The following is a 24,735-nucleotide window of genomic DNA, read 5'->3' on the forward strand; positions in this document are numbered from 1 at the left end:
AGTAGCTGTCCATCTAAAGGAATTAAGTATTTTATTGTCAGATGCACAGAACAACACAGGGTCAGACTGGGCACTGAAATTCTTTGGACAAGACAACGCAAAGCAACCTGGCATAACATGACATACTGTATAAGTACTCAGAACATAGACACCTATGATAAGCTCACATATATATAATAAACCTCCGAAATATACTTGAAATAATAAACAATACAGTATACTAAACCTATAATACACATAATATCCTATACTAACCTTATAAACTATACTAACCTAAGTAAGGTACAATTAGTGCAATATTGCTGATTGTGCAACCAGTAGCTGCAAGTGCAAACAGTAGCTGCAAGTGCACCAGTAGCTGAAGTGACAGTGTGTAAAGTGACTAGTGTGAGTGTCGACAGTGTATCAATGTCCATATCAATGTTCATTCAGAAGCCTGATGGCCCTTGGAAAGAAACTGTAGTCCAGTCTGCGTGTGCAAGACCGAAAGCTTTGGTATCGCCTGCCAGAAGGCAACGGGGTAAAAAGACTGAAAGATGGGTGTTCGAATCCTGCCAGCTTTCCTAAGGCATTGTGTGTGGTAGGTGTCCTGTAGGGCAGGGAGCTTCCTTCCGATGATGAACTAAGGAGACAGAATGTGGGGTGCATGGTATTTTTACATGCCATAAAGCAGAAGCTGCCTTTGTGCCAAAGTAATTTAGGTTAAACATCTTGCTCGCGGGTGCTTAATAGATGCGTCACACCTGAAACACACACCCAAAACACTCCAGAGCTTAAACGATCTAAGCTCACCTAAGCTAACACATGATAACAACTAGCTACCTTGCATTGTTGCCTATATGCTAGACTGGGAAAAGGGATGCAGGATGAAAATGTATTTAAAACACTGAGCTGTGTTTTAAATGTTTTTCTTTTTATGGATTGTTGGCTCACTTACACACTGTTGTTTGTTTCAGGCATTCAGGCATCTCACATATGAAGAGAGAACATTCCTTGATTCTGGAATCCTTTTGGGACTAAAACAGTTTGAGTCAAGCTCGTCAATTTCTCCTCTTATGACATAGTAAGTCACGATTTGCAAGGCTTGAGGGAATTTTGGAATGTTATCAGTACAAGTCTAAATCTAGTCTTCACCAGAGACCAAAGCTACAACAAAAGAGCTTTACTAATTCATTGTTGAATTTGGCTCAGCACTTTTTGGGGGAGTCCCTCAGATATGAAAAAAAGATGGGTTTACTTTCAACTATAGGAGAGAGAGGAGAAAGCCCCATCGTACATGAGTCAGTCCTAAATGTGAAACACACAATATTAATGAGCTAAATCTTTGTGGAATTGTAACACTTTTCTCTTCTGCACAGAGAGTATAAAATCTCTGTCTTTCTACACTCTCATTAATAAAAATGAACACAATTGTTGGAATTTGAAACAGGCATGGACTTGGAAATGATTTACTGTCCCACACAACTATGATTCATCTAGCCCTTCCCAAACCCTTAATTCTGCATTTGATATCGGACTGAATAACTGAGTGGGGGCTGGAGGAGCGGGGGAGGGGGGGAGGGGTTAAGATCAACAGGCTGCAGACAATCAGTGAGACATAACAAGAGGTCTGTACAGTACATCACTTGATCAGTAGCCTGGTTCACAGGCCTAGCCCCTCTGTAACCTCCTGGTCTGAGACAAACAGAAATGCAGAAAAAGGAAGGAGAGGAGAAGAGAGGGCAGGAAAGGAAGAAAGAAAGGAAGGAAGGAAGGAAGGAAGGAAGGAAGGTAGGAAGGAAGGAAGGAAGGAAGGAAGGAAGGAAGGAAGGAAGGAAGGAAGGAAGGAAGGAAGGAAGGAAGGAAGGAAGGAAGGAAGGAAGGAAGGAAGGAAGGGGAGGTCATAAGGAATATGGAAGGAAGGATGAGTGTCCCTCCTTTACTGTGCATGATGGATGAATAAATGAATGAGGGCCTGCCAATGAGTAGGAAAAAGAGCATATTACACAGGGATTACACAGATATTACCAAAGCTTCTCTCTTCCATTTTTGTTTTTGGTCTTTCTCTTTTGTTTCCTGTCTTTCTTTCTCTTTCTCTATCTCTATTATTATCTTTGTCTTTCGTCAGCCTAAAACAGAACATGATTCACATCTAGACAGCAGTAAGCCAAAAAACACCACCAAAGCATTATGGTACCTGTAAAAGGACCATGTCCTCCCTCTGTGTGGATCAAATTTCAGAGGACTGAAGTCAGATCTAGACAGGACCAACAGAACGCACTGATTGTAAAAGATGATGTGCCAATCATTTCTAGATCTTATCATTTACTATATCATATATATATATATATATATATATATATATATATATATATATATATATATATATAATAAATTATTATAAATTATATATGTATATGCAGACTTGCAGAGAATTAAAAGAACTAAAATAAGTAAATTCAAAGCCATCAATCAAAAATTTAGATTTACTGGGACTTTATTTATTTTCAGTTTAAAGCACTACAGTATGTTTCATTTGTATTAGGGAAGCTATATGGAATCGCCATGTCAGAGGATATGGAGAAAACATTGTGAATAATAAAACCCTAAAATCCACTTTTGCTCTCAATGGATAACAAACAGAGGAAAATTATTCAAATTGCAGTGAATTTGCAATTATTATGAGACAACTCAACCCACGATGGCAGTGCTAAGCACCTCTACTGAATGCACTTATGTGAGAACAGTAATATATTTCTAGCAAAAGCTATTTATCTGTCAGTAATTTGTCATTTTCCCATCATCCATCAAACAAATAAGGAAAAAATTCAAGATGTCAAATGGTCATGTGCCTTTGAGCAAACTAAATGTCTAGGTTTCAACCAACACATTGAACAGTTTAGAAAAACACATGAGTTGTCCACTACTAAAACTGCCCGTTATACACATAGACTATCCTTTTCTTTTTCTCTGGATTTGAATTGTCATCATGACCCTCCCCGATTAGTTCCAAGAGCTCTATTTGCATAGAGGACAGCCGGTTCAATAAACTTAATCCATAATTGCCTGTGTTCTATGTGTTCCGCTGTTACCCTGTTCTACCTATGTGGTTATTATTCATGATATATATCAGTATTTTGCCACGGAGAGTCGTATCTTAACTGTCGTTGTATGTGGCCTGTTTGGGGAGAGTAAAAACAGACGTTTACGCACCCCAGCGGGCTAGTGTTAAAGTGACACGGTTGCGCATACAAAACGTCTCAAGAATTGTCACATTCTCTGCTTGTAAGTAGGCTAACGGCACTGTTAACGAATAAAAATCCTATGGTGAAAAGCACTTGGACAATTCTAACGTAATGCAGCACTTGAGAAAGGTGAGCTGTCTCGGGTGAACCAATTAGGATGTTTTGAACATTGCTGCAATTGAAAAGTAGCCTATACAAAAATATTATTTCGTACTAACAAACATTACAATAGCTTTGCTCCAATTGCAGATCCGAAATCTATAAACTGTGCCATTCTTCCAGGGAATTTGAAAAAAAAAGAGAATACCTGTCAAAAGGTGAGAACGTTTCTTCAAAGCATAAATGCTTTATAATTTTTCTCACATTATACGCAATAAAGGGTTTGAATTTGTGTCTAAACTTGTTCCAGAGCTGACCACGGCCACGGTAAAAGACGTATCGTACAGCATGTATGCATTGTTAAATACATATCTACAGATGTCACATAGGTTACCCAAAATGTTCTGGCGATGTATAGAATGAGCGGTATTTAGGCTACGTTCTCTTTCATTCTGTTGTAATGTTAATCTTTCAACATGTCAGTGTAGAATGTACTAATTCCCCGTTCGATTTGTTTGACTGACTAGAAAGATTCTAAAGCAGATTCTACATCTACAACCTGCTAAATGAAAAACAAGCTTTCTCCAATCCGGCACGTCTGGTTCTCATCCCCAAAAAGAACACCGCTGTGTTTCCATCTCCTCCACCCCAACCCACCGACACCCCCCCCCCCCCCCCCCCCAATATATACAAACATATATATATTTTTGGAATTCTATTAAGTACACAATATTTCATGTTCATGCCAATATGCGTTCCTTCTCAAATAGTGTTCCTGAACAGCAGCAGACAGTAGGGAGGTCCATGATCTAAAATAACCATACTCAAGTGTTTTTCACTCTCCCGGAGAATCAAAATCATTACAGAAAAGCTCTCAGAAAAACGCAACCATATAGGAATTGTTATCATAGCGAAATGCATAAAAAAAGTCCTTACTTGTGTTTTGAGCGATTCCGCCGATAATTCTCGATACTTAAAGATGTAAATATCCCTGGAAATATCGCTTTATTTTTTATCCAGTGAAACTGATCAGGGTACAGTTTTTTCTTCTCCCACTACCAGATTCGAACGGTGCTAGTTCAACCGTTCCACCTGCATCCTTGGACGAGAAGACACAGCATCTCAGCACCGCACCAGAAAAGCCCGCCCACAGCGACACGCCCCGCTCCGACGAGGAGTTCTTCCAGAGAAACGGGGGGGGAGTTGTCGAAATAGGGTAGTGGTTGGATTACCATGCATCTTACTTTTACTTAATAACAAGTTTTCAACGACAACCGTTGTTCTGACATTTGAAATACATATCTCCAACAATGTGTACTATCGAATGATTTGTGGTGGTTATACTGTACCACCACCATTGTTTAAGGAAAGCATCATTACCTTAACATAAAGTAGATCAGACAGGAATTGTAAAATAATTATGGTGTTCTAGACATTGACACCAATTGAGGGAGCACCAGTACATCTTGCCTTGTCTCTTTCTCCTACTCCTGCCATGACAGACAACTGGCCGTGATAGTGTCTCATTAGTAGTCTGTAGAACTGCATAGCTGCCACTGTGTGCCTCCACTCTGTGGGAGTGTGACTGCTCTGTTCTACCCTAAGTCAGCAAATTGCCACGACAACTTCTTCTCGGCAGGGTTGCCCCATTTGCTTAACCCAGGCTGTCTCACAGTACAGATTTTATTCATCATCCTCAACTCAAGTATAATTCTTGTAGTAGTCTGTAAGAGGCTAAATCAGCCACAGCCGAGAAAAATATTGGGCTATACTTGTATGATTCTTCCTAATTCCAATATTGTTGTTTATTCTACAGTAGTAGACACATGAAGGCCTATGTTGTATGTAGAAGACAAAAGTAGGAGAAACCCATAATACATTGTAAAACTGTAGCACAAACCATGTAGGGAGCTTTGGAACACACACAGGCATGCCAGAGAGACCACCAGAAAAACTAGATTTTTCCATCTCGCTTTCCTCCCTCCCAAGGCAGCCAGGAGCAGTGTAGGGCAAGTCCAAATGCTTACCCCGTGTCCAGGCCATGGACATGGGCAGGAGAGCGATCTGTTTAGCAAGGCTACCATCTACAGGAAATACATTCTATATTTCTATACATTTTCCTTTAAATACACTGTAATTGTCTTTTTTTACGCCATTTTCTTTTCAGCAAACTGTCTGGACTTTAGTCATTTATACTGAAGGGGGTTGCATCAATCTCTTCAAAGTCTTATTGGCAGACATCTAGGGAGAAAAAGGTCAATGAAATGTCTATTGGCAGGCTCAAAAACTCATCCATGGTTGATGATTAAGATAGAGAGAGAGAGAGAGAGAGAGAGAGAGAGAGAGAGAGAGAGAGAGAGAGAGAGAGAGAGAGAGAGAGAAAGAGAGAGAGAGAAAGATAGTCGGGTTGGTAAAGAGGGTGAAGAGCTTGAATTAAAGTTGATGTTTGATCTGATAATTCTATGATATGAAACATATAATCGATATTTGATATGAAATATATCGTCACCTAGTCATAAGGTCAGTCTGTTTATCCATATTTACATACAGTGTATATATACATATATATATAATATCCATGTAATATAATACATGTATATGTATGTACAGGTTCACATCTGAGGTATATCCACATCTGTTCTCACCTTTCTATCTCTGTCCTCTGAATTAGAACTAAAGGCTCTCAAGGCCATTACAGAGTTAGGAGTAAGATACAGTTTGCTAGTTTGCAGATAAGTGATTTGCAGGGGATGAAATGAATGGAATGGAATGTGGTGTCCACAGTGAAGATGACCACGGTGCTATGTCTGTATATTAGCATGAGGTCTAGGTGTAGGCTGCCTATTTAAGTCTGAGACAATGTAGGTCGAATATGCCAATCTGATTTCCCCTGACACATCAGTGTTTGATCTGCAAAATTCTTTGTTTACCAGCTTGTTCATCTATTGGTTCGTTAAACAATCTGTTTGTAAATTAGTCAGTCAAATAGTTATTATTTTCTTTGGATAACTTTGAAGATTAAACTGAAACCGGTTTCAGTTTCATATCTTCTGAAGACCATTAAAGTAATCATTTGAAATTGAGGGCTTTACCCTCTACAAGGGTTGGTGGAGAAAGGTTATACGGTAGAATTAGGATGGTATACAGAGACAGATGTGCAGGGTGGGCGTTGATAGAGTGTGAGACAGTACAGGAAAAAGACAGACACATTTCAAAGTAATTTCAGAAAAACTAACCACAGGTCACAAAAGACGGATCAAGGTAAAAAGAATTACACTAAAATAACTGGAGCTCAATCTTGGTGGAAGTAGTATTAGCCTAATAAAAGCTTGGAGAACCTTGTGTGTTCATAATATGAATTCATGTATGTTTTGCAGGGTGTTGTTCAGATATCAAACAGTCTGTTGTATGCTCATTTTCCAAGGGCAGTGAAGTATTTAACCCTTGTGTTATCTTCGGGTCATTCTGACCCATAGTCATATTGCGACAACTTTACCGCGTACAAAAACAAAGTGAAGCACTTTCTTTTAACCGTCGGGATGTCTCAGACCCCCCCCACACACACACACACACACACACATCGCGAAGAAAATGCTTTTTATTTGTTTTTGTATTGGGTAAAGTTGCGCAACACAAAGATGGTTGGTAATGTGTATTTCTAAACCGAATACAGATCAAATAACTGTCTTAGATAAGATTATGTCAAGCAACATAACACCTACAACTGATAATCCCATTGAACTCATTGGTGATTGAAAACACAGTTTCCCTTTAAATTCCTATGTAACCGATTCCACTTTTCCAGCATTGTGATTTAATATTCTCAACATCTAAAGGTTGATTTGATAAGCTTTCACTCATGAGTAATTCATTTCATTGTTGGGGGCCCCTTATTCTTTCTTTTTTTGTACCGGTTTCTCTAATTAAATTTAATTGAATGGAAATGTTCAAACAAAGTCCAACCCTGCAGAGGCCCCATCCAGTCTTGCTCATCCCTGAAATGAGACAAATCAACTGTGCAATGTAATCAAACTAAAAAGACGCTGATGCTAAACCAACCCCTATTTGTTATTATTGTGATTACAATATCATCTCCTTTCATATTTCCATACAATCCATTTGACATAAATGAAGCTAGAGGACATCAATTTGCTTTCCTTCAGTTGCTGTTTTACAAACAATGTATTTTTTGCGTGTGTTTTGGGGTCAAACACAGGATAAATCCATGGGTACATACATGTCATGTCATGAAAGTCATGCAAGTCACAAACAACCATATTTAAATTGCCTTATCGAGTTAAAAAGTGATTCTATTCAAAAGTGATAATCCACTTCAATAGCTTACTCTCTTTTTTTCATGTTCTGTGGATACCTTATCAAGCAATGTAAGGCTCAAAGATTTAACAAAGATATGGAACACAACAAAAAACCTAATTTCACTCGAGGATGGATCCATATTCTCACTTGTAGGCTACCAACTACACAAATACTCCCAATACTCACCTTTAGTAGGCCACCACAAGGCTGGGTTACTGTCCTGTTGGAACCAAGTATGGAGATCTAGATAAGTGAGAAGCTTTTCTCTACCATGGAGTCCTCAGAAAACATGCTGTGTTATAGGAAGTGTGTGTGTGTGTGTTTTGGTGGGGCGTTGATACAGAGTGGTGAGTGTTTGCTTGGGAGGCCCTTGGAGCGCCCTTTGGCCCGTCGCTATCGTCTTGATCGGCCGGCACTCAGATGCTGACAGGAGACACAGATATCCAGCAGGGGTGTGAGTGCAAGCAATTATTCCCTCTCTTTTATCCCACTGAGACAGAGAAAGGAAAGAGAGAGCCTATACATTTTGAAAAATGAGGCTTTTGTGCAGCTCTATCAATCCAGGCAAATACAGTCACCCACTTGTGCTCTATTACATTATAAACTGTGTTGCTCATAGAGATTAAAGAGCGGAAAGAAAAAGTAGTCTCCAGCATTCTTAGATGAGAGTTGTTCCCTCAATGGCTCTTTAAATCTTCCCCTCTCTTTCAACCATTCAATCCCTTATTTCATCTCATCCTTTTTTCAATCCCTTCAATTATATTTTATTTGCTTATCTGGCATTAGAAGTAAGCACTTAAGTCACCAATGCATTTGCAAAAGTAAGGAATGAACCAATAATGCCAGGGAAACAATATGTTTTAACAGGGAATGTACACTTTGTCATTGGACTTTTTAATAAGAACAGAATGATCCATTTATCTATGTTATGTGAAGTACTAGCAATGTATCGATGAGTGGAAACTAGGGACATGCACTGGATAGGGACATACATTTTTTCTCACATCTTCAAGAAAGTAATTTTAATTTGGGCTATAATCTCCTAAACAAAAACGTGCATGCCTATGGTTGAAAACAATTTTTGAAAACAAAAGTTGAAATTGTTGCTAGTTCATTTGACCATTAACTACCTTGAGATTGCTTATAATTCAATCAGGAGAGAACTGGGGTGAGTGAAGGGATATTTATTTAGCAAATGTAGCCCAGGTGGTAAACCTTAGAATATACAGGTTCTGTTTACTTACTGAAAAATAAGCAGTCAAATTAAACTGAATTATATTACATGAATATAAAAATACAAAGATTTTTTTTATTGTAGGTCATAGTGTTAAAATATAAATAAATGGCCATCAGTAATAAATAAGATAGTTCTAAAACGTATTATTCATTGGATTTGTTTATTTGGTCAACCTACCTGTGAATCAGGGTTTACCTGTGTAATTGGTTAAGGGGAGGGACAACAAACGGAGGGAAGGAGATCAGTACACATGGAGTGAAAGAGACACGAAAAGTTGAGAGATAGACACAGAAAATTGTTAAAAGATAGTGTTAGTAGCCTACTTGGTAGTAGTGTAACACCAATGTTTTTGTGGAAAGTCATTGTTACTGGGGTTATATGTCAAAACTGAGCAGAGGGTCGAGGGTGTTGTATGCTACCCCAACCATTAGTTTCTGTTACCTTTTGTTACATGCTGACGAGTGACTGAGTTAGCATGTTGCTAGCTCATCCGTTTGTGGCCTACATCTGGTTCTGACCAGGAGCAGGGTTGGATGGCGCTCGCTCATTGCCGGAGAACCGTGGGGACCTATCGAGAAGATTCCAGCTGAGTGTTCGGGATTTGAACTGCGTGTGTTGTGAAGAGTGTGATCATCCACTTTTTCATGGTGATCATCCATTCCTCTGGAAACTGTAGGTACATCTTTAGTTTTGTTGGCTCAAGTTGAGTGAAGCGGCATTGTGGTTTTGCCTCAACGCACCCCATTAAAGATCCTGTAAAGTGGAATTGACCTATCGCTAAGCCTCGCCCCTCGAACGCAAACGGGCAAATGGCAGTTTATCAACAGCTGCACTCGGACATCTTCAGTTTACAACTCCATAGAGTAGCATTAGGAAAAGAGATTCTTCTCTTGTTTTATCGGGCTTGTTGTAATTTAAGTGTAAAAACAATGGTCAAACGCTGTGCATGGGGTAGATGCAACACTGATACGCGGTATCGTGAGAGGATGGGCAATGGGGTAGCCTGTATTTTAACCCCAAACCAAAACAAGACAGGGCCAAATGTCTCCTGTGGATGAAGCTGTGTGGCAGACCACATAGTCAACTCAACGTAACTTAGATAAGCAAGGATGTCATCACATTATTGTCATTGACAGTACTGGCTTATTTTCACCACTGATGTTATGCTAGGCTTAGGCAAGTTATCTCTGGTTAAAATTAGCTAACGTTAACGTTATTAGCTACGTATAATGTTTGGCTAGCTATTCACTTGCTAGAAAGTTAGGACACTGCTCTGTCAGGGACAGGGTACTGTAATGCTAATAAATAAACTAATACACATAGCTAGGTTACATCTCAGTGCCTATCCATGAGTTAAATTAACTGAAGGCAATTAAATGTAGCTAATCCAACCCTGCGGTGCATCAACAATGCTGGTCTTGCCAAATATTGGATATCCACGATTCGGGATACGATTTTCCACAATTCAGGATAACAACATCCAGTTGTTGAGTCTTGGATGTTGTTATCCTGAATCGTGGTGACCATGAGATGAAGCTTCTCCCTCTTGCATTGAGATCTGTAAATTCTGGCCTACAATTTAAGTTTTTAATCCACCATATCTACTTTTAAATGCTGTATGTATCCCTCCATTCATTGCAATGAAGTCCCTTTTGATGGCTAAAACTAGTCAGCTGCGATAGCTTGTCCGAGTTAGCAACAGTAACTAAGGGGGACGGGACTTAGCAATAGGTCATCCATCCATCCATCCATCATCTGCCGCTTGTCCGGGGATTGGGTCGCGGTCAATTGAAAAATAGTTATAAATTCATCACACCACAGAATAATGTGTTGTTAACTACCCATCCAAATTTGAATGAAAAAATAAAAGTATGAAAACAAGTAAAACAAGTATGTTAAATTAGGTTTTGATATTGTGAGAAAATCAGCAGTCTTCTCTGCTTGAGACTGGGGGGGGGGCGTGTCGCCTGAAGGAGCTGAATCTCTGCCCCCTTGAATTTATTGAATTTAGCAACAACAGCAACACTAGCGAAATCAAATGCAGATATCAAAACAGACCTACCTGCAGTCTCTAAGGGCCTCATTTACTAACAGGATTGCACCCATTTCAGGTGTAATATACACTATGATCATATATGGTTTGAGTACATACATTATCATTAAGGTGTGGGCATTCTATTTGAGAATTCGTGTACAAAAATACAAGGTGAAAAAGTACATTAACCAAGTTTTGTAAAGTGATAAAAAGGGACATTCATTTGGATTAATGATGTACTCAATATTTTGTTTAATTGAATTATTTTGGTCAATATTATTGGAAATTTAAACATATCTCTAAACATAATCAATAATCTTTAAATTAATCAGTTGTTTGGTATACAGTGTCTGGTCCTACTTATTTATAGGCAGTTAAAAATTTGGTCTGAAGTACCATACATTTGAAGTAAAGGGAACTCTTTAACTCTGAAATAGTAAGAACTCAAACGTCCCATCTATTCATTTATTTTTCTATATAAGACATAATACTTGTATATGATAGGTGGTGGGGCGCTACACAAAAGATGCTGGATTTAACAATAAAATCAATGATCAATGGGTGTTAGCCCTGCAGCCGAAGATAAATCCCCCCATGGAGTCCAGGCACCGGTGGCGTCAGTAGACTTCACAGCCAGAAGAGATGGAGCGGCTGGGTGGCGATGGGGAGGTGGAGGGTTGCTCACGGTGGTAGCATGGACAAACTAAACAGGGACAGAAACGTATTTAAAGGCAAGGCACCGGTATGATAGGCTAGCGGAAAAGAGGGGTCACTGTGCTAATTTGTAGAATCCTGATGACAGCCCAGGCATTGAGGGGGAGGGGGGAATGTGTAATGAGACATAATGTGTATGGCCGAGCGTGCAAAGTTTGGTCTTGCCTGAATTCATTTGTCAATTGAATTTCTCATAAAGAAAAAGATACTGAACAACATACACTATATGGACAAAAGTATTCGGACACCTGACCATCACACACACACACACCTCACATGTGTTTTTAGTACATATACTGGTCATATACTGTACTCATTTCCAAACAGCTGCCTCTCTTCTGGGGAGCTGTCCATAAGATTTTGGAGTTTTTATGGGATTTAGTGCCCATTCTGCCACAAGAGCATTAGGGAATTTGGGCACTGCTGTTGGGTAATTACACCTGGCTTGCAGATAGCATTATAATTTATCCCAAACGTGTTTGAAGGTGTTAAGGACAGGGGTCTGTACAGGCCAATCACGTTTTTTCATACCTAACGCAACAAAATGTTTCTGTATGGACCTTACTTTGTGCAGAGGAGCATAATCAAACCAAAACAGGAAAGGGCCTTACCAAAACAAAAAGTATGAAGCACGTTATTGTCTAGAGTAAAATGTTATGCTTCAGAATTAATAAATAAGTGGAACTAAGGCTCAATCCCAAAACCAGTGTAGCTTGATTTGAACCAAGGTCTGAACATAAATGTTTCGTTGAGTTTGGTGTGGAAAAACGTCATTACCAAGGTATTGACAGTTGCAAATAAATGAAAATGTTTTCTATGATTAGTATTGTAATAAGGTACTCTGAATAACCGTCTAGGGGAGCAGTTTATTTTTTGAGCAAACATACATACTGTAGATGGCAGTTTATATACATATCAGCATATTTATTTTAATTGTATACCTATTGCCCATTTTAAAGTAGCTGCAAGTCATTTTATAATAAGTATATATTATAATAAGTATAAGTATATATTTCCAAGACACAACCTTGAATGTATTAAAACAGTCATTGTTTTGTGGCTTATATATTTATAGTGCATGATTCATTTGTGAAGCTGTGTATCCACAGTGTATCCACCACTGTGTCCCTCACTTTATCATCTGCAGAGGTTAACTACATTACAGTCTCCCACCAATCCCCTGGCGGTAACCATCGGTCTGCTAATTAGAGCCATGCCAATGTACTCACAGGTACATCAAGTATTTCAGACATTAAATTGACGCTGGGAATTTCACTGACTTTCATTGAGTTACCATGCTGTGGGCTCAGGGCAACTGCATGAAAACAGCACCACGGCCAATTTATCCTGGGAAATGTGACCCAGAAGCCAACCCCAATAAAAACATGACCTTCCACAGTCACTGCGATGGTAGCTATGTATGACAGTTGATTGTGTTTTTCTCAATGGTGGAGTGTGCTTATGTAATATAATTTAGTCAATAAGGTGAGGGGGGGGGGGGGGGGGGGCTGGGGGTGTAGGTAAGCCTTGCCTAGTGCACCAAATCTACTAGGACCAGCACTGGGTCCAAGTTAGGTAATATTAGCTAGTTACAATAATCAAAAATGTGTGTTTTCCACTTATATGGAGCTAACAAGAAAACACAATTTGTGAATACCTTTGTAATTGTTCAGATTGCACTACATTGAGGGTTTTACTGACAAAATCTTATGAAACAATCTGTGACAACGTGTTCCTGTTCTGTTAAAACAGAACAAAACATATCTTCATCACCAATCATGGTGGTGGTATGACTTGCGCCATTTTGACAGGATCCCAGAAATCTTCTGTGAGCTCTCTTGACACAGTTGTTTACACTTTGACACTCATTTCAGAACCTTGATGTCCTTTTTCAAAACTCTAGACACAAAATTCACAACCGATGATCAAGCACACACTGCATTTTTTCCAACCGTTTGGATGCAATATACATTTACCTAAGATAATTTGTTTGTCGTCGTCATCTGCCGCTTATCTGGGGTCGGGTCGCGGGGACAGCAACCTAAGCAGGGAGGCGCAGACTTCCCTCTCCCCAGCCACTTCCACCAGCTCTTCCTGGGGGACCCCGAGGCACACAGGGGGACACCCATCAGAGAAAGCTCATTTCGGCCGCTTGTATTCGCGATCTCGTTCTTTCGGTCACTACCCATATTTTGTGACCATAGGTGAGGGTGGGAACGTAGATCGACTGTTAAACTGAGAGCTTCGCCTTTCGACTCAGCTCCTTCTTCACCACGACGGACTGATGCAGAGCCTGCATCACTGCGGACGCCGCACCGATCTGCCTGTCGATCTTGTGCTCCATTCTTCCCTCACTCATGAACAAGACCCCGAGATACTTGAACTCCTCCGCTTGGGTCAAGATCTCCTCCCCGACCCGGAGACTGCACTCCACCCTTTTCCGGTTGATAACCATGGCCTCAGATTTGGAGGTGCTGATTCGCATCCCAGCCGCTTTGCATTCGGTTGCGAACCGCTCCAGTGAGAGGTGAAGGTCACGGCCTGATGAAGCCAAGAGGACCACATCATCTGCAAAAAGCAGCGACCCGATCCTGAGGTCACCAAACCGGACCCCCTCAACGCCCTGGCTGCGCCTAGAAATTCTGTCCATATAAGTAATGAACAGAATCGGTGACAAAGGGCAACCCTGGTGGAGTCCAACCCTCACAGGAAACAAGTTCGACTTACTACCGGCAATGCGGACCAAACTCTGGCACCAGTCGTACAGCGACCAGACAGCCCCGATCAGGGAAACCGGTACCCCGTACTCTCGGAGCACCCCCCACGTGAGCCCCCGAGGGACACGGTCAAACGCCTTTTCCAAATCCACAAAACATGTGTAGACTGGTTGGGCAAACTCCCATGTACCCTCTACGACTCTGCCGAGGTTATAGAGCTAGTCCACTGTTCCACGGCCAGGACGAAAACCACATTGCTCCTCCTGAATCCGAAGTTCGACAATCCGGCGGACCCTCCTCTCCAGGACCCCTGAATAGACTTTCCCAGGGAGGCTGAGGAGTGTGATCCCCCTAAAGTTGGAGCACACCCTCCGGTCCCCCTTTTTAAAGAGGGGAACCACCACCCCGGTCTGCCAGTCCAGAGGCACTGTCCCCGATGTCCACTGGATGTTGCAGAGTCGTGTCAACCAAGACAGCCTCGTCCACCCCAGGGGCCCTGCCACTGCGGAGCTTTTCAACCACCTCGGCGACCTCGGCCCCAGAGATAGAAGGGCCCCCCCCGATGTCCCCAGACTCTGCCTCCACGTCGGAAAGCGTGTTGGTGGAATTAAGGAGGTCTTTGAAGTATTCCTTCCACCGATCCAGGACGTCCCCCGTCGAAGTCAGCAGCGCACCGTCCCCACCGTATACAGTGTTGACAGAGCACTTCCCCCTCCTGAGTTGCCGGATGGTGGTCCAGAACCTTTTTGAAGCCGTTCGGAAGTCATTCTCCGAGGCCTCGCCGAACTCCTCCCATGCCCGGGTTTTTGCCTCCGCGACCGCCAAAGCCGCGTTCCGCTTGGCCTGCCGGTACACATCAGCTGCCTCAGGAGTCCTACCAGCCAATAAAGCCCAATAGGCCTCCTTCTTCAGCTTGACGGCATCCCTCACCTCCGGAGTCCACCACCGGGTCCGAGGGTTACCGCCGCGACATGGACCGACCGCCTTGCGGCCGCAGCTCCGGTCAGCCGCTTCAACAATGGAGGCCCGGAACATGGCCCATTCAGACTCAATGTCCCCGGCCCCCCCCGAGACATGATCGAAGCTCTCCCGGAGGTAGGAGTTGAAGCTCCTTCTGACAGAGGGTTCCGCCAGCCGTTCCCAGCAGACCCTCACATTACGTTTGGGCCTGCCAGGCCTGACCGGCGTCCTCCCCCACCATCGGAGCCAACTAACCACCAGGTGGTGATCAGTTGACAGCTCTGCCCCTCTCCTCACCCGAGTGTCCAAGACATGCGGCCTCAAGTCCGACGACACGACTACGAAATCGATCATCGAACTGAGACCTCGGGTGTCCTGGTGCCAAGTGCACATATGGACACCCTTATGCTTGAACATGGTGTTCGTTATGGACAAGCCGTGTTTAGCACAAGTCCAACAACAGAACTCCACTCGGGTTCAGATCGGGGGGCCGTTCCTCCCAATCACGCCGCTCCAGGTCTCACTGTCATTGCCCACATGAGCATTGAAGTCCCCCAGGAGGACGAGGGAATCCCCGGGAGGAGCGCTTTCCAGCACCCCCTCCAGAGACTCCAAAAAGGGTGGGTACTCTGAGCTGCCGTTTGGTGCATAAGCACAAACGACAGTGAGGACCCGTCCCCCCACCCGAAGGCGGAGGGAGGCTACCCTCTCATCCACCGGGGTGAACCCCAATGTACAGGCGCCGAACCGAGGGGAAACAAGTTTCAATTCCCACCAATTCCCACCCCACCAAACAATTCCCACCCCAGCTCGACGCCTCTCACCAAGGGCAACTCCAGAGTGGAAGAGAGTCCAGCCCCTCTCAAGGAGACTGGTTCCGGAGCCTATGCTGTGCGTCGAGGCGAGGCCGACTATATCTAGCCGGAAACTCTCTACCTCGCGCACCAGCTCAGGCTCCTTTCCCGCCAGCGAGGTGACGTTCCACGTCCCTAAAGCTAGCTTCTGCAGCCGAGGATCGGACCGCCAAGGCCCCCGCCTTCGGCCGCCGCCCGTCTCACACTGCACCCGACCCCCATGACCCCTCCTGCGGATGGTGAGCCCACTGGAAGAGGGTCCCACGTTGTCTCTTCGGGCTGTGCCCGACCAGGCCCCATGGGAAAAGGCCCGGCCACCAGGCGCTCGCCATCGAGCCCCACCCCCGGGCCTGGCTCCAGGGGGGGGCCCCGGTGACCCGCTTCCGGGCATGGGCAAATGAGAACCATTTTTGTATTTCTTCATGGTTGGTTTTTTGAGCCACGCTTTGTCTGGTCTTTCACCTGGAACCTGTTTGCCTTGGGGGACCCTACCAGGGGCATAAAGCCCCCGACAACATAGCTTCCAGGATCACTAGGACACGCAAACCCCTCCACCGCGGTAAGGTGGTGACTCAAGGAGGGGCATGAAATACTTAAATAGTGAAATAATTATATATGAATTTTACTTTAAATGAATTGGTATTTTAATTAATTAATGACACATTTAAGAACACATATGTATTTAATTCCTATTTTAATTAATTAATGACACATTTAATTAATTAATGACACATTTAACTAATTATTTAATGGTGTGTTTAGGGAGTCAAGTGGCTGAGCGGTTAGGAACTTAGGCTAGTAATCTGAAGGTTGCCAGTTCGATTCCCAGCCGTTCCAAATGACGTTGTGTCCTTGGGCAAGGCACTTCACCCTACTTGCCTCTGGGGAATGTCCCTGTACTTACTGTAAGTCGCTCTGGATAAGAGCGTCTGCTAAATGACTAAATGTGTATTTATTTATGTATTTATTTAATTCATTGTGGCACTTTTAGTCCTCCATATGTTACGGCGTCATTATAGATTTTTTGCATGTTTTTTATGGAGCAAAGACGAAGATGAATAAATCATGTCTGATAACCACAATATTGTTATGGTTATTAGATTGTTTGATACCATCATAGATATATATGTCAATGGCACCCATGGTCTAGGTGAATACTCGATTCTGATTGGCTCCAGGGGTGTCCATTATGCAGTGATAAACAGACACCTACAACATAGTTGCAGCAAAACTGTCTTTTCACCGTTCTAAATTATGACGATTTGGTCATTGTTAAAGTATCTGCTGCTAAGTTCTTGGCACCAGATACCACAATAGACATTCAGAGGTCTAGTATTGTCCATGCCTCAACGGGTCAGGGTTGTTTTGGCAGCAAAAGAGGAAACAACATTATATTAGACAGGTGGTCATAATGTTATGGCTGATTGGTGTTATCTTATCACATGTCCATAACTGTCAATGTCATGTCTAAGCCTAGATTTATCTTTTGTTTTATGAAAAAAAAAAACACTTATACCCGAAGACACAATCGAGTGGTAAATGAATTATGTCTGTTTTCTGTACAGATCCCAAACTGTCAAGTGAAAGTTAAACAAAAGATCTTTACCCAAAGACCCAGGGAAATGCTGAACTAGTTATTTCTCTTTCCTAAACTGATATTTTATCATGTATCTTGGCTGGTTTAGATGCATTAGATTAGATTTCACTAAAAAAGATTCAAAGATCTTAGTCAGTAAAATTATCCAAACTTCCCATCACTAGTCTAGACCAGTGGTTCCCAATGTAGGGGTCGGGACCCCCCGGGGGGTGGCAAGACAACGAGGGGGGGTCGCAAGATGATTTCCAGAAATCAAGGAACATTTTAAAACAATTAGAAATGGCATATTTTTAGCCATGCGAGGGTCGCGAGTCACTGGCACCATTATTTTAGGGGTGGTGGGCTGAAATGTTTGGGAACCCCTGGCCTAGACACTAGACTAGAGATAACCATGGACTATTCATTTGAATATAACAGATGGAAATAAAACAATGGCATGCATGAAAACACACACACTCACGTACCAAAGGGATAAAGATGTGAGTTGCGCACAGTATACACAAATGTTTTGTGTCTACACACATGCACACACAAACTCAGTTATTCTCTCTCCCAACTTATGTTTAATTCTATTTCATCTTTTTCCTCTAGCCTACTTTTGATGTACAGAAATTAAATAAAGAGTGCACAGCAACGAATGTGTTTTTAAAGGTAAGCCTCCAAACTATCTCCCCCTTTAAAGACATTTCTTGGACAGTCCTTGGGTAGAAACATCAAGCTAAAACTCCAAAACAGTTATTTACCCCCACAAAATTTACATTTCTTCTTAGGAGAGAAGCAGCCAGTCAAATTCTCAAATAGAACTCTCAACTACTTTTTTCATTCTTTTCCATTTCTCTGCTAACTTTCTTTCAGTGTTGTTCCTGTAAAAGAATAACTAACAGAAACCACGGTTGGAAAAAAAGTGCCTTAGTTTGGCCAAAAAATGCTCTCACCTCACATTGCTCATTTACCATACTATAAAATACCTTGAACCATCATGTTTGAGATGCGTTGGTCTTGATTCGGGTCACAGAAGGTGAAGCGAAGCCCCGCGACCCAGTATGAGCCACCCTTGGAAAGAGCATAACACATCTACCACCATTTTTCAATTTTTCTCTTTGTCTTCCACTCTGTACATACTGTATCTTTCCCACTCTCTATGTCCCTTCACCCTGTTTAAAGTATGTCAATAGCATACAAGTCCTCCATATTTGTCTCTCCATCTTTCTTTGTCACTATCTTTACCACCATAAGCAGAGCTTTACAGTAAAAGCACTTAAAGCCTTAGCTGCAGCTTGTAGAACATCACAAGGGAGCAGTGGTATTTTATGCTCTGTGGCTTCAGTGAATATGAACATGCTTCTGGAGTGCATGTTGTATTGTTTCCTTTCTTTCTCTCTGTCTGATTTTCTTTCATGCACACGCTTGTTTTTTCTCAGTCCAACTCTATATCTACTGTATGTCTTTCTTCCTTTCAATGTATTTAATTTCCTTCTGCCTACTGTTTTGAAGGTGAGGTTATGTGTACTACAACCTCGTGTCTTGGGTCATAATTCTACAGTGAAGCAGCATAGTATTTGTATCCAAGTGCTCACAACTGTATTACTCAAGTGTTGGGCAGTAGCATCACTATATGTAGCAGAGTCACTAATAGGCTAACTACATTTGGCAGTAGCATGTTGGTAGCGTTGCTGTTTTCTGAATTAAATAGCTTTTCCGTAGCAAACCTCATTTTTTATGTAGTAGTGTTGTTGCATCCACGAAAGCTAACCTACATGTTCCCCCCCAAAACAACTGAGTGAAATTGGTTAAAACTCACTCCTCAGTATAAATACCACCCACCCACATAAGGCTAGCTTTTTGATGGCAAAGCTGCACACAGTTTCAATAGAGATTGTCATTGCATTGTAAGTCAGTGGAGATTAGTTTGAACCCTGTGTGGGGCAGGAATTTGGAGGAAGCAATATTAATGTTTAATGAACAATTGAACTGAACATATTTTGCCCACCTATCTGTTTCACTGACAGATTTATTGATCACTGAGAGCATTGTCTTAATACAGTTGTTTCAGTGTAAAATAAATAAATAGCTTTGATGTAGTAAACTACTTGGAGCATGTTGCTGTAGCTTAGCTTTACCACTTTCATTTTTAGTTTCACCTCAGTGTAGTGAAGCTTATTTTAATGTAAATTGCAATGTAGACAAGTAGCTTGTCCAACACTTGTCAACACATTGTGTTATTACAGTAGCTGAATTTGGTGCCAATTTGGGTTGTTGGCTTTTCACAATCATTTTTTACATAGTTGTAACTGATTTGTGACAATACCAGATGATTGTAAGCAAATTCTTATGGTAAGCGAGACTCTACTGTAAGGCAAGAACTTAAACTGGTTATACAGTACTTTAAGACATCCCCAAGGTTCTTTATCATAATGAACAGCCATGGAATTACTATTGGATCTATCTGAATACCCTTTTCACTGAAAATCTTTCTGTTTCCAAGGGTCAGTCACAAACCTTGTCAGTTACAGAGGTGTAAACCTTCAGAAAATTGAGGACCCAAGGTTAAATATCAAGCCTCCCAGGGATAGTTCCACCAAAGGTGCTAAACTGATGATGCCATTCTATTTGACAGAAAGTAAAAACATAAAAATAAAAGACTTAAATCTTGTTTTCTTTTATTTTTAAAGATTCCTCCACATACCACAAGAGGGAGCACTACAGAACTACAGCTTGAAAATCACTTCTCCTCACTGTCTCTCTATATACTCCTTCACTCGCACTATGCCCCCACCCCATTTTCCCATCTCTTTTTGGTTGCCATTCTTATCTCTATTCTCATCTCTCTCACTTGTGGGTGAGTTTTTTCAGTGGTTTAGGAAAACAAGAGGCTACCCAGCACCAAGATGAGAGTGGAAGTGTAGAGAGATGGAACCACTCTACTGTGGCATTAAAAACAACAGTCAGCAGAGGAGTGATGGGGCTCTCAGAACCTGCACTTCAGGAGTAATGGGGGAGGGAGTGGTGGTGGTGGGTTGCTATTGGGATGCAACCTGAGATGAAAGGGCTACGCTCACTGCACTTTTACACAAATGCCACACATTAGCCTGCAATGTGGATTGATTGTATGGCAGCCCAATGCATACCTTAAGTAGGAGTGTGTGTACAGTACTTGTATTTTTGAATGTGATTGTGCAAGTATATAATTGTGTATGTGTGAGTGTACACATCCTAAACCCACATAGAGTACAGCATGACTTTAGGTTGAGGACTACAGCACTATGTGCACATGCTCAAATTTAGGTCAATACATGTGTGTGGTGGTAGGATTTCCCCTCTGTCTTGTTCAGCACCATATTGGAGACCCAGTGTATTTGCAGCTCATCCCATGGATCAGAAAGGATTGCAAGGCATTTCCTGGGTGCTCGAACAAGCCCTAAGGGCCTTTTTTCTTACTGGAACCCCAGATTCAGGGATGTCTCCTAGGATTTACTGTATATCCCTAACACTGGGCATTTCTCAAGGGATTAATACTGCAGATTCTCCACTGGCAAACTAGGGGCAAGTGGGATCTCCTTCTTGTGGGTGATACACACACATACAGTGATACACACACATACATCTCAATAGTCTCTTTAGCCAATTCTATTGCCATTCACCCTGAAATAGAAGAGAGCATTCATGGTCAATTTAGACAAGGCCCTTTTTGGCTACACTTATTTCCATCCTCTTCTCATTCGTGATCCCTAATTTTCTCCCCATCCCAAAACAGAATTACCATATTATGGAACACAACATATTTTCTTTTGTCAAAACAAGTCTGTCTGCTGTGCAGCAAATTGTCTAACAATGTATTCTCTGGGTGACTTTGAGGAGAATTACAGATTTCAAACTGAGCTTGGTCATCTATCATTCAAATTTTTTTTTTTTTACTCCCTCGGAAGATCAAAGTTGTTTTACTAATGGATAGCTTAAGCATTCTGAAAATTGACTGATATTCTGAAAGAAGAGGGCCCTGTTTATCTTTGTCTGGTTGATTATCTAGACATGGATATTTATGGTCCATTTCTGCCCTCTGGCCCTCACCTGTTAACCAGTAAAATAAGTAGATTTGAGCTGTTGGTTGGCTGGTACTGTATGAGTAAAGTTGTTTACCTTGCACTCCAGAGATATGTTTTTACTGTGATTGTATACAGGTCATTTGTTTATTCGCAGGATCCACCTTGGGATAAGAAAGGCATTTAGGCTTGTGGATCTACCCGTTTGAAATGGTGCAAGGGAACTGTACGTATATCTCCTTCCGACATGGCTTTTCCTCACCACCAAGGCAGCAGTTAGCATTTAGCCTGTCACTAATAGGTTTGTGTTCTGTGCCCTGGGAAATTAAGCATTTGAGCATTGGAGCATGGGGCAGTTCCCAGCCGCCGAGCTTCAGCGATAGAAGGAGCAGTTACACATAGGTCAGAGGAATCTGTGTCCTGTAGGGGCCAAGGGAAGGACAGATAGGAAGTCTAGGGAAGAGCCATGAACTTCAGATACCCTTGCTGAATGGTGTTGTCTAATTGCACTATTACAGCAACCTGACTAAAGTCTCAGAGCATGGCTATTTAACAGTGACAGAAAGAAAATGACATAAAGATGAAATGTCATTTTAAGTGTTTTTGGCTTTGTCATGGAGTGTACGCACAGCCAACAGTGATGGCAGATTGTTGGTTTGTCAATATCATAGGAAAGGTTAGATTTTGTTTTGTTTGACCAGACATTTAGTGCATTTTGTTCTTGTGTCTTGTATGAACAGAACAACAAGAAGGGCAAATATTCTATACCTCAACCTTTCAAATTCGCTCTACATTCCAAACTGGCCATCAATTCAACCTACCATGTTATTACAGTCAGGACTCTCACATATTAATTAAACTATTACTTTAAATGGAAATAGGATTGTCTTTGACCTGAGTGGTTTTATCTAAGTGGAAAACTGTCCTCTTTGGAACAGCCAGCACAAAACAAGTACATACAACTAGAGAGGGTACAATTTCAGAGAAAATTGTGAGGTGTGCTTGTGTCAGTTGCAGCTGGGATATTTTTCATTTATTTACCAGGTAACATTTTAGAATAATGGTCCATTGTTAACGAGTAGCTATGCAGGAAGTAATAGGTAGTACTTTAACACTTAATTTAATACTATTAACCAATATGGAACCAAGATTAACTAAGCAGTAAGCAATAGCTAATTTAGTACAAAGGTAGTTCCTTGGTAGGTATTTGATTATTACTAAATAAACATATCTTCATTGAGAACTACTTGTGAACTATGACGAATTAAGAAAGAATAACCAATGAATTACTAATCACAAAAGTAACATGTCTATGAAGTGAACAATTCAGTTTTTTTTACTGTTAACATGGTCAAAACCAAGGTTAGACTGGGACCGAAAAACAGCCTGGGACTTTGAAATGCAGACCGGCCCGCGACCTGTGTACAGTTTACGTCTGCAACAAAGAATCGATTAAAATCGATTATTAAAAGTGTTGGCAACAAATTTCATTTTCGATTTGTTGTGTTGCGCGATTATTAGCCTACGCCAATCAATAAGTCGCAGAGATGTTTGAGTATTGAAAAAAAAGTTAAGTTGAGCGCGCAGCGGACGTAGAGGAAAGGCCATCGGAGAGACGTTGTTGAGTAACGTTGGCAGAGAAATCAGTACGACCCAAGTCATCCCAGGTGTGGTAGCATTTCAAACTAAAACCTTCGAAAAAGTATGTTAATTGACCCAGGTAAAGTTAGTTTCATATTCGCAGGGGCGGATCTACCGGGGTGGCATGGGGCGGCAACTGCCACCCTAAATATAGCCTTGCCACCCCATCTGCCACCCCAGTTGGCAGCTTTGAAAACAAAGAAAAGTTGTGGCTCATCGAACATTTGCGAGAGCGGGTTGGGCATTTGCGAGATTTCTAATATCCAACTGCAAGTGAATGCAGCACGAGACAACTCCAACTCCCCTCCCCACAGTCGGACATTTGCGAGAACCAATTTCTAATATGCAAGCCAAAACAAAATCTGCTGATATTTTTTCACATTTTCTGCGGTTACTTAGACTGAAAATCTGCGGAATTCCGATAGCCTTCCTATTCTTGTGTTGGAGCAACCAAAATTGTTCCAAAACAGTTTGACACCTAATATGGTCAACTGAATGTTGACAGACTTTGCAGAAAAGTATTGATCCATCCTTAAAAATATCGCCTGAAAACTCCCTGGCCCTGTCTATTCCTGTAATTTTGGTTGATGTGTTTCCATGTCAATTCTTCAGGGCTGAATCTGGGCATTCTTACTAATGTTTTCATATTGGCTACATTTATATTACATTTATTCGTTTAGCAGATGCTTTTATCCAAAGCGACTTCCAAGAAAGAGCTTTACAAAGTGCATAGGTCGCTGATAATAACAACGAGATAGCCCCAAAAACATTACAAGTAGCCAAAATATGAAGCACATATTGTGAACAACCAAAATAAGTGCCAAAGGGAAGAACCATAAGAGCATGTAGTTAAGCAAGTTACAATTTAACAACATGAACCGCTATAAGTGCAAATGTACCTGTAAAAAAACAAGCAACAATAAAAACAATATATCACAGCGAGTACAAAAATGTAAATCAGTTACCACTAACCTCAAGAGTAACAAGTCTCTAAGCAAGAGTCATTGTGATCCTTGAGGAAACTAACATCGGGTAAGCAAACCGTTCCTTAGTTCCGTTGTACTTCCGGAACAAGTGCATTTTGAGCCTTTTTTTGAAGGTGGAGACAGTCAGTCCCCCCTATTTTGACGATCTGAAACGCAAGTATCAAAACGCAAAGCGCAAGTAACTTTGTGGGCGTGACTTCAGCTTGGTTGTTATTTTGCCGGCGGGATAAATGACTTTGCGCCTGGCGCAAATCTAAAAAGGGTTGGTCTGAAGTAGCTACATTACTAATGGGTGTGGTTTGGGCGTAACGTGC

Source organism: Hypomesus nipponensis, chromosome 25, assembly GCF_054491055.1.
Source record: "Hypomesus nipponensis isolate SF chromosome 25, ASM5449105v1, whole genome shotgun sequence".
Lineage (NCBI taxonomy): Eukaryota > Metazoa > Chordata > Actinopteri > Osmeriformes > Osmeridae > Hypomesus > Hypomesus nipponensis.